This window comes from Barbus barbus, assembly GCF_936440315.1.
Source record: "Barbus barbus genome assembly, chromosome: 20".
In the NCBI taxonomy this organism is placed as follows: domain Eukaryota; kingdom Metazoa; phylum Chordata; class Actinopteri; order Cypriniformes; family Cyprinidae; genus Barbus; species Barbus barbus.
The window spans coordinates 24,986,929-24,996,123 of record NC_136748.1 but is presented as its reverse complement, the minus strand read 5'-3'; positions in this window follow the sequence as shown (position 1 = coordinate 24,996,123).

The window sequence follows — 9,195 nt, the reverse complement described above, 5'->3', positions numbered from 1 at the left end:
GGAGTAAACCTCGATTTCAAATCCGGAGATGGAGTCCCAAAGGCGGTCCGACGTTGTCTTCAACGTTCTTTCTGGCAACTCCTGCGACGCCGCTGGTGCCAAGCTGTATCGGCATTAGCCTTTCCCTTGGATCCACCAGCTGCGCGGAGAGGGGGAGTCTGCTGCATGGGCAACAGCTGATTCTCCATACTACCCTGCCCAGGCTTCGTAGTTTCCACTGGAGAGGACACTCCAGCGTCGCCACAAGGTGGCGGCACTGGAAATTACACCATCGTCTCACGTAGACGGAAGGATGCCGACGATTATATTATAGTGTTGATTACAATTCATATATCCATGGCCATCCGTTCCATGTATCTAATGACTACATAAAATAAGTTGGAGCAACAATATTGCTAATGTATTCCATGTTTGCAGTTCCCACCATGCACTGCAGAATCAATAAATTATCCCATTTTCAACAGTGTCAGACAAAGAACATAAATAAAATAAATCATCCATGTGCCATGCGTTCTGAAATATAATTTTGATAACAGGTTTGAATTTTCTTTGTTGTTTCATAAATGCACTGAGGCTAATTAATTATTTAAGCTCAGTAACGACTGTGATGCAGATAAGTAAACTTTGTGATGGTTTTCTGACACGGTGCATAGAAACACTGCCTACACGACTGACATCAAATCATTTAAACTGCCATAAATTAACTTTGTTCCCATTCTTGGTACAGTTGGGCGTCATTACAAGTTTGATGATAATGAATGTGCCTGCTTTTTAAAGCATGACAAAAGAAGTCTAAAATGTAAAGGAAGAGTAAATTCTTTACATTGCCTTATAATTAACTGTCAAAAAAGGTTAGAGACAAAGCATTCCACTTCTTTTGTTGTAGGATGTATATGAAGGAGAAACAGCACGCGTTATATCACACACATCTTTTTAAATTTTTGAATGTTTTTCTAATTTATAAAGAGCCTTTATGCTATATGCTCCCATTTTAAATAATATCGTTCTAACATAACGATTTAAAGGAATAGTTCACCCAAAAATGAAAATTTTCTGAAAATTTACTCACTCTCAGTTCTTTCCAAGATGTGAGTTTCTTTCTTCATCTAAACAGATTTGAAGAAATTTAGCATTACATCAATTGCTCACAAATGGATTGTTTCTTATACAAACATGCATTTTTTTCACTTCAAAAGACATTAATTGATCGATAAGATTTGTGTGGATTAATCATTTTGTTTTTAATCAGCTGTTTGGACTCTCATTCTGACGGCACCCATTCACTTCAGAAGATCCATTGGTGAACAAGTGATGTAATGCTAAATTTCTCACAATCTGTTCAGATGAAGGAACAAACTCATCTACTTTTTGGACAGCCTGAGGATGAGTAAATTGTCAGCAATATTTTTCTTTTTCTCTTGTTTTCCTCCTGGAAAAGTCTTCCAAATGTTCAGTTCTTTCTCTAGTATGCATTTCATAGCCATAGCGAGTGCTGAGCTCTATTATCTCTTATTATTTGCCAATTTATACTATTGCCAAATCAATCAAACGAGTGTTCAACATTGCTGATCCCGGAATTACTGTCAGGCAACTGTTGTGTGTGTCATGTGTTCCTGTCTCTTGTGCCCATATTTGGTTTGTTTCCTGTCCTTGTCATGTCATTAGTAGTTTATTCTGGTCCAGCCGTGTTTGTTAATTTACCTGTGTATTTATAGTCCTGTCTGTGTTGTGCCATTTCGTCTGGTCTACTCGTTACTCCCCGGTGTTCCTGTCTGTGTCTTGCCCTGCCTGATGTCCAGTAAAGTATGTCATTTGAGTTTCATCCTCGTATGCGTGTTCCTTGTTCCTCCCTCGTGTGTACACCGTGACAATTACCAGAAACAAACAGTTTTGATGAGTTTTAGTGTTTCTGCAACTCATCAGGGCCTCCTGCTGGTCTGGAGATCTGGACAAGCACCCCAATCTATTCACTGATAATAATATCACATTTTTCTGCCAATAAACTAATACAGTCTGGTTTCCAATCTGTTTAAAATAGCAAAGGTGAGGAAAGTATCTCAGCCTTAAGACATAATAATCAGTGTTTGTTGTTGAACTGTAATATGATTCGTTCTGAGTCTTGTTAGCAGGTTTATTCTTGCGAAACGACAAACAGCAGTCATGCTGTCTCTGCCGGTGGGGAGCAGCTAGAGGTTCCTCACCCCGGCTCACATCCAGGCAACCGTTTGCTTCCAGGCCCAAAGGCAGCCCTGCAGATGTTTACCGTCAGATAACTCTAAAGCTTTAAAAAGAATAATACGAATAATAATAAAATAACAGCAAAACCTGAGCCCCCCCCCTGCTGAATGAACTAGCTATGGGTTTGAGGGAATTTAAATTATTAACAGTTGTACACATTTTTTTTTTATGTACAGGAGGAACAAGCAGTTTTATACTGTTTATGTTTTCCTTCTCTTCTTTTGAAACTCGACGGTGAATCCACCAAACAGTTGCACCATGTTTGCACGTATTTCAGCACAAAGACCTGCTATCTGTTTTTTACCGAACATTCAATCTCATGAAAGCCATTTTCTGCCAAGGAATATATAAAAAAAACTCACAATTCTGACTTTTTCTTGCAATTCCGAGCTTATATCTCACAATTGTGAGTTTATATCTCGCAATTCTGACAACTGATTCTGACATCTACAGAATAAAGAATAAGAAAGGTAATTTTAACTCAAAATTCGGTAACACTTTATTTTAGGGTCTCTTAACTAGTTGCTTATTAGCATGCATATTACTAGATTATTAGCCATTTATTAGTAAAAAATTAAGCACATATTAATGCCTTATTCAACCTGACCTTATTCTACATCCCTAATCCTACCCAATACTTAAATTGAACAACTACCTTACTAACTATTAATAAGCAGCAAATTAGGAATGTATTGAGGAAAATGTCATAGTTACTAGTGAATAAGTGTTCCCTATTCTAAAGTATTACCCAAAATTCTGACATTTTTTCCTCATGTTACTGTAGTACATCTCACAATTCTGACTTTTCTTAGAATTGTGAGGAAAAGTCGCAATTACTTTATTCCATAGCAGAAACAAGCTTCCATACGATCAAGTCTAACCAGGTATTAAAATGAACTGAAATGTGGCTGTGTTGTAAGTATTTAGGCCATATTTGAAGTCAATGTTAATTTTGTCACCGCAAACATACTTTATTTTATATTATTATTTTATATTATTGTCTTATGATATATTCAGTTTTTTTAAAGCATAATTATAATTTTAAAATGAATGAATTAATTAATTAATTGCATTTCATGACATACTGAATCATAAATGTACAATACAAAAAATAAATAAATACATTTTATGGACAATGCATTTTGTTGCATTTTGTTCATTTAAGGTATTTTTTGTTATTTTCTTGAAAAGCATACTTACCATTTGGTGCACACAATGCAAGTAATATCTATGCATGAAATCAGTTTTGTTTAGAATTTTGTGTGCAAAATGACTTTACATTTCCATTTGAGGAAAAGCAGTTGGATTTTGTTTTTCTGCACAAACAGCATTTTGTCATGAATCACTTAATTCATTCACTACACAAAATTAATCTGGTTACACTTGGTTCCTCAAAGAAAACAATACAGAAAGTGCTGGAAAATAAAATCTTCATATGGTCTTTTCAGTTCAGACATAAAAAAAATCACATTTAGTGTATGTATTTTATTGAAGGGCAGCTGTATGGGAAAAACACACTTGAGATATTGTGAAAGGGTGCTTTTAGCAGCAATACAATGCTGATGATTTCTACCATCCTCTGCCTTTAAATGCTTTCAGTATACACTTGGTCAGGGCAAGTAGTCATGCATAAATGCATGCTCATAACCATGTGGAAAAAGCACACAAGAGAGATTTCATAGCTGATTGGGATGTAAAAGGCTTTTGGGTGATGTATTGATAATAACTCTTAGGGTCCCATTTGATGGATGCATTCATGCTGACATATTTCATGCATTTAAATCATATCTGCACTGTAACGATCCTTCAGAAATGACTCCCGGTGGTCACATTTAATCAGCCAATTTAAAGACCGGGGTGGAGAAGTTCCAGTTCAAGTGATAAATAATTATTCCACCCGATAGTCCAATAAAATCAGAATTGTATGATACAGTCTGTGCGGGAGCGAGGAACCGTGCATGTTCTTCTCAAACCCAATTATAGCTGTTGTTTAGTAATGCAGGAAAAGAAAAATGAACCGGGTTGATTATTTACATGCCAAAGAGGTTTATCACCATAGATTTTCTAACATATATGACCTAAACATCATCCTCGGGGCCCACCCAATTATTATATTCTTTACGGTTCACCCAGATTCGATGATGAGAGTTCATCTAAACAATACATGCTTAAATGTGCAATCATAAACTACATTTTAAAATATAATGTGACATAATTTGCGGGTCCATCGCTGGCCCCAAGAGTGAAATACTGCTGACGCAAGTCCTCTTCATGTGGCTGACACCTCACGCAACTGCTGACACATTCTCTGTGATGAGAGAGTCGGGCCGAGCAGCTGGTGCGACTGACTCACCGCTTTCCGTGTCCGTGTATCTACATAGATCGCAATCTTACAACCTCCCCCAACCAACACGCTTCCCCCAGCCCAAACAAACACGGCCCGCGACACCAGCGCACCCGATTCAAGGACACTTTTATGCTGTGCATCAGCAGAACTGCCGATGCCTGCTGTGAATTTGTATGAGGGTCTGGTTCTGTTGCTGCTAGGGTCATGCTTACATACACAACGCATGTCGCACATTTACAGGATAAATGACCAGGCTGTACACAACCTAGCGATGAAGATGTCGCTCCATTGCACTTAAAGGAGCTGTATTCTACACCCATGTAGCGTTTTATTGCTCACTTATAATGGTCTCTTGCACTCGTAATTTTGATTTATATGACTATTTTCCACACTCTCTCTGACTCTAACCCAAAAATAAACATTATACTCATTCTGTTGTTCTGTACACTGTAAAAATGATTTATTTCCAAAAAGAACCATCTCTCTCTTACTTTTTATAATCTTAAGAACCTTCTTTCACCACAAAGAACCTTTTGTGAAACAGAAAGGTTCTTCAGATGTTAAAGGTTCTTTATGGAACCATTTAGACAAAAAAGGTTATTCTATGACATCGTGAAGCACTTTTATTTTTAAGAGTGTATATTGAATGAAACGTGACATTTTAAAGTAGGAAAATGGAAATAGTATTTTCTTGTAAAATACACTCAAATAATATTTGTTTTATTTACAATTTTGAAAAAAAAAAAAAGTACTTAAAAAATGTAAGTTTTGTGCAGATTCTTTGTAATTATTTTCAAGCAGTTTCTGAGTGAAAATTGTTGTACACCATTTATTTCAGTGTGGTGTTATTTTTTTAATGGAACAAAAAGGGAGGATTCCTGAGGAACATATCGAATGTAAGACTGTATTAATGTGTGACCTGTAAATCTCTCAGAAAAAAAGAAAAATGGTTCTTATGTACTATATTCCTTTGAACCCCTGTGACACCTTTCTTTGAGGAACAAAACATATCTGGCGAACATGTTTTAAGTCACATTACAGAACTGAACTCAAGGGAAGATAACCAGCAAAAATGGCTTCAGTTTCCGTGTGTGTTCTCACATAAAACAATCATATGACTTCAGAAGACTTGGAATACAGTACTGAAGTCATATGGGCTTCTTTTTTGGGGATATTTTATCACTATGGAAAATTATTGTATTAAAACAAAGAGTTCTATTCTTTAAAATCTCCTTTTGTGCTCTACAAAAAAACAAAACAATTTAGATTTTGTTAAAAATTACATAATGTTCTTTCTTTTAAACATACTGTTTTTACTTCTCTGCCTCTAATACTTATATGCAAATGACCTCTGTTGTGATTGGATGACCTTAATTTACTAGCAAAGGTCACACTATCCTTCATCAAGGGAAAGAACAATGAAAAGTTGTTGATATTTAAATATGGGAGGACATATGCTAATATATATAATTAGCATGACAATTTGTATGACTTAATTTTAATAAATGGTCTGATCACCTCTATAGAGTGAAATACTAATCTAGCATCTCAGATGCTTGCTGTAAATTCTGTTGCCAGGTATGTGCAGGAAGATAAAAGCATCAAATGTGTTGGATCTTTAAATGGGAGGTGGCTTGATTTAGCTAATCATCCAACAAACCCAGTACAGACCGCATTAGACATCATGGGGGCAGCTGGAAAAAGAAAACAGTGCCATCTATTGATCTGCTCTGGAAAACAGGCAGATAAAAAGCTCTAGAAATCAAAATAGAACAACCCTTTGCACAAATAAAAAAAATAGACATATGTGGGAAAGAAAGGCATTGCATGCATGTTTCAGATCACACTCACTTCTTAAATATTCTCTCAACGTCTGACAGGTATGTCATATGGTGGTTGTACAATGCAGGTCTAAAAATAGGGACAAGGGAACAAGATATGTTTATATGTCTGCCTCATGAGGATTGCAACATGCCTGGAAGCAGGCGTCATAATATGCATAATAAAAATACACACACAGACACACTACATTGGCAAGTTATGCATCACATTTAAGAAATGTGCATTGAATTCTTTCACCTTGATCTCTTTTATTCATTTCTGGCTACATTCACACAGCAGAAGCATATGGCTGTCAGTCATAATGTTCATTTTATATATGCACACACAGACCATCAAAATATTTTAGAAATGAGAATAATTAATCAAATATTTAGGATATTGTTTCCATGACTTTCCCATTATGATTAAAGGTCAATTTTGTAAATAATAATTATTGTGTCAATAGTAAAGAGGCAAACATATTTTATCACAAGTGCATTATTAAATATATAATTACATACATTATGATATATAAGTAAATTTATTGTAAATTCTTTGTCAATATATGGAAAGTGTCAAATTGTAGGCTATATAGAACGTTGATATATAAGTAAATATATTTTCTTTGTGTGAGGAGTGCAATTCAGCAGTCACATGAGAAATGGTCTGGTATGCATTACATGCGCATAATATTGTCTGCAGCAATAGAAAAACCACTTTAAAAGCACTTAAACATGAGGATCTTTAACAAACACTCTCTGCAACTTAAGCTAAGATACTAGAAGGGCCTTTGATTAAAAAAAAAAAACACTGGCAAATGCATAAAATTGTCAAAAACAGTACATGAAAAGCATATTGCACTTCAAGTTCAATTTTAATTCAACCCATTACAATGTTCATTTGTTTGTGATTTTGCTCTCTTCATGCTGTTGTGAATCTGACATAATACCTTTATGAGATTGTGGGGGTGCTTGCTTTAAATGAATATTGCATTTTGAGTTGATGAGTTTCTGAGATTATTTTTCAGCAATCCTTATAATCTTGTTGAACATTATACAGTTTGAACAGTATTGTGAGATTTGAGAGTGATTGCTGCAATAAATGTTCTGAATCTGTTCTGAATCGTTATTGTTTTTCAAAGGTCTTTGGTTTATGATGTGGAAAGCAAACATTGCATTGGGCTTAATAAAACTATTGTATTTCTCTTCTTTATCTCTGTAATCTTTGATCAAGCAGACCCGTGAGAACAGGGGAGATGCTGTTAAGCTTGTAATCAGGATTTGAGATACTAAACCTCAGACAACCTGTGAAAGTCTCTCTCGGAGGAGTTTATATTTAATGACCTTTTTTGAAGTCAAGATGGGAATTTGACATTTCAATTTATGCCACTCTAATCAACAGCCGGCTCTCATTTGGCATGGAACTATCACAATTTCTAACATTTTGATTTATAAAATAATCTATTTGCAGGTTATATGGAGTTGGTGGCCAAAACGAACGATGGCAACATACGCATACTGCCTCTTCTAACCAATATCTCCAAGGAAAAACAGATCCTAACTTAAGCTGGTTCAGCTGTGCTAGTGATAGTAATACCTGTGTTTAAACTTTGGGTATTCATATTCATATTCATAAAATGATAACAATAAAAAATAAATAAAACATTTTAAAATTAAAATATATGTATAAAAAATAATAATAAATAAAACGTTTGGTTTCTTATTTTAGGTAATTCAATTGAACTAACGCAAAACAATTCTTAAACATGTCACAACTTCATTTCATTGTGTTTAATCAATTGAAATATTTAAAACAGCAAATATCTGGAATATATGTGCAGAAATCCAAACTAGATACACTGGAAATACAGCAAGACTTGAAGAAATCTGTTCATAAAAAGGCTACATTTAGTTTTGCCTTTATCCAGAACAATTTATAAAAAAGAATAAGAGTGCAATGGTGAACATGGTTAAACATTTGACCACACACATAATAACGAGAGAGAATCTCCTTTAGGGTAGTGTTACATTTTTCAAATGACTACAAACCCGCTCTGCGGATTCTTCAAAGCCGTATTGGCAAAACTAGAGGTTGTTAAGGTTGAAAGAGAAAGAAAAATCAGTTCTGTTGGAGCATGTGGTAATTGAGCCTATCGTGGAGGAATATTGATTGGATCAGTCAGTGTGGACGGGATGGAGATGAAGCGAGAACATTGGGCCTCTGCTGAGGGGATTCTGAAGGATGAGTCAAAAGCGCCACAGGAGGATGAGCAAAGTGGCGGCACCACTGGACCTGCCAGTGGGAAATGAAAAGCACTTCTTGCTTCTGTCCAAGAGCGGAAAAAAGAAGGGTGGGTGGGGGGGAGGTGAGAGGAAAAGAGAGGAGGACAAATAAAGACAGCAAATGGGAGAGAGAATAGCTCTGTTGCACACGCTAGTGAGCTGCCTAAAGGTTGCATCCTGACCAAAATGGGAAATATTAAGTGTTGTTATTAATGAACAATTATATATAGGCTATATATATAGTCATGGCCAAAAATATTGGCACCCTTGGTAAATATGACCAAAGAAGGCTATGAAAATTAATCTGCATTGTTAATCTTAACAATCTGGAGTGATTCTGGATGAAGGAATGGTCTCTGATCTCTTGTCAGGCGTTCTCTAACCTCATCAGGCATTATAGGAGAAAATTTAGAGCTGTTAAACTGGCAAATGGAGGTTTCAAAAAGTATTGAATAAAAGGATGCTGTTAATTCTGGCCAATGTGTATTAGAGAAAAACATTTATTTC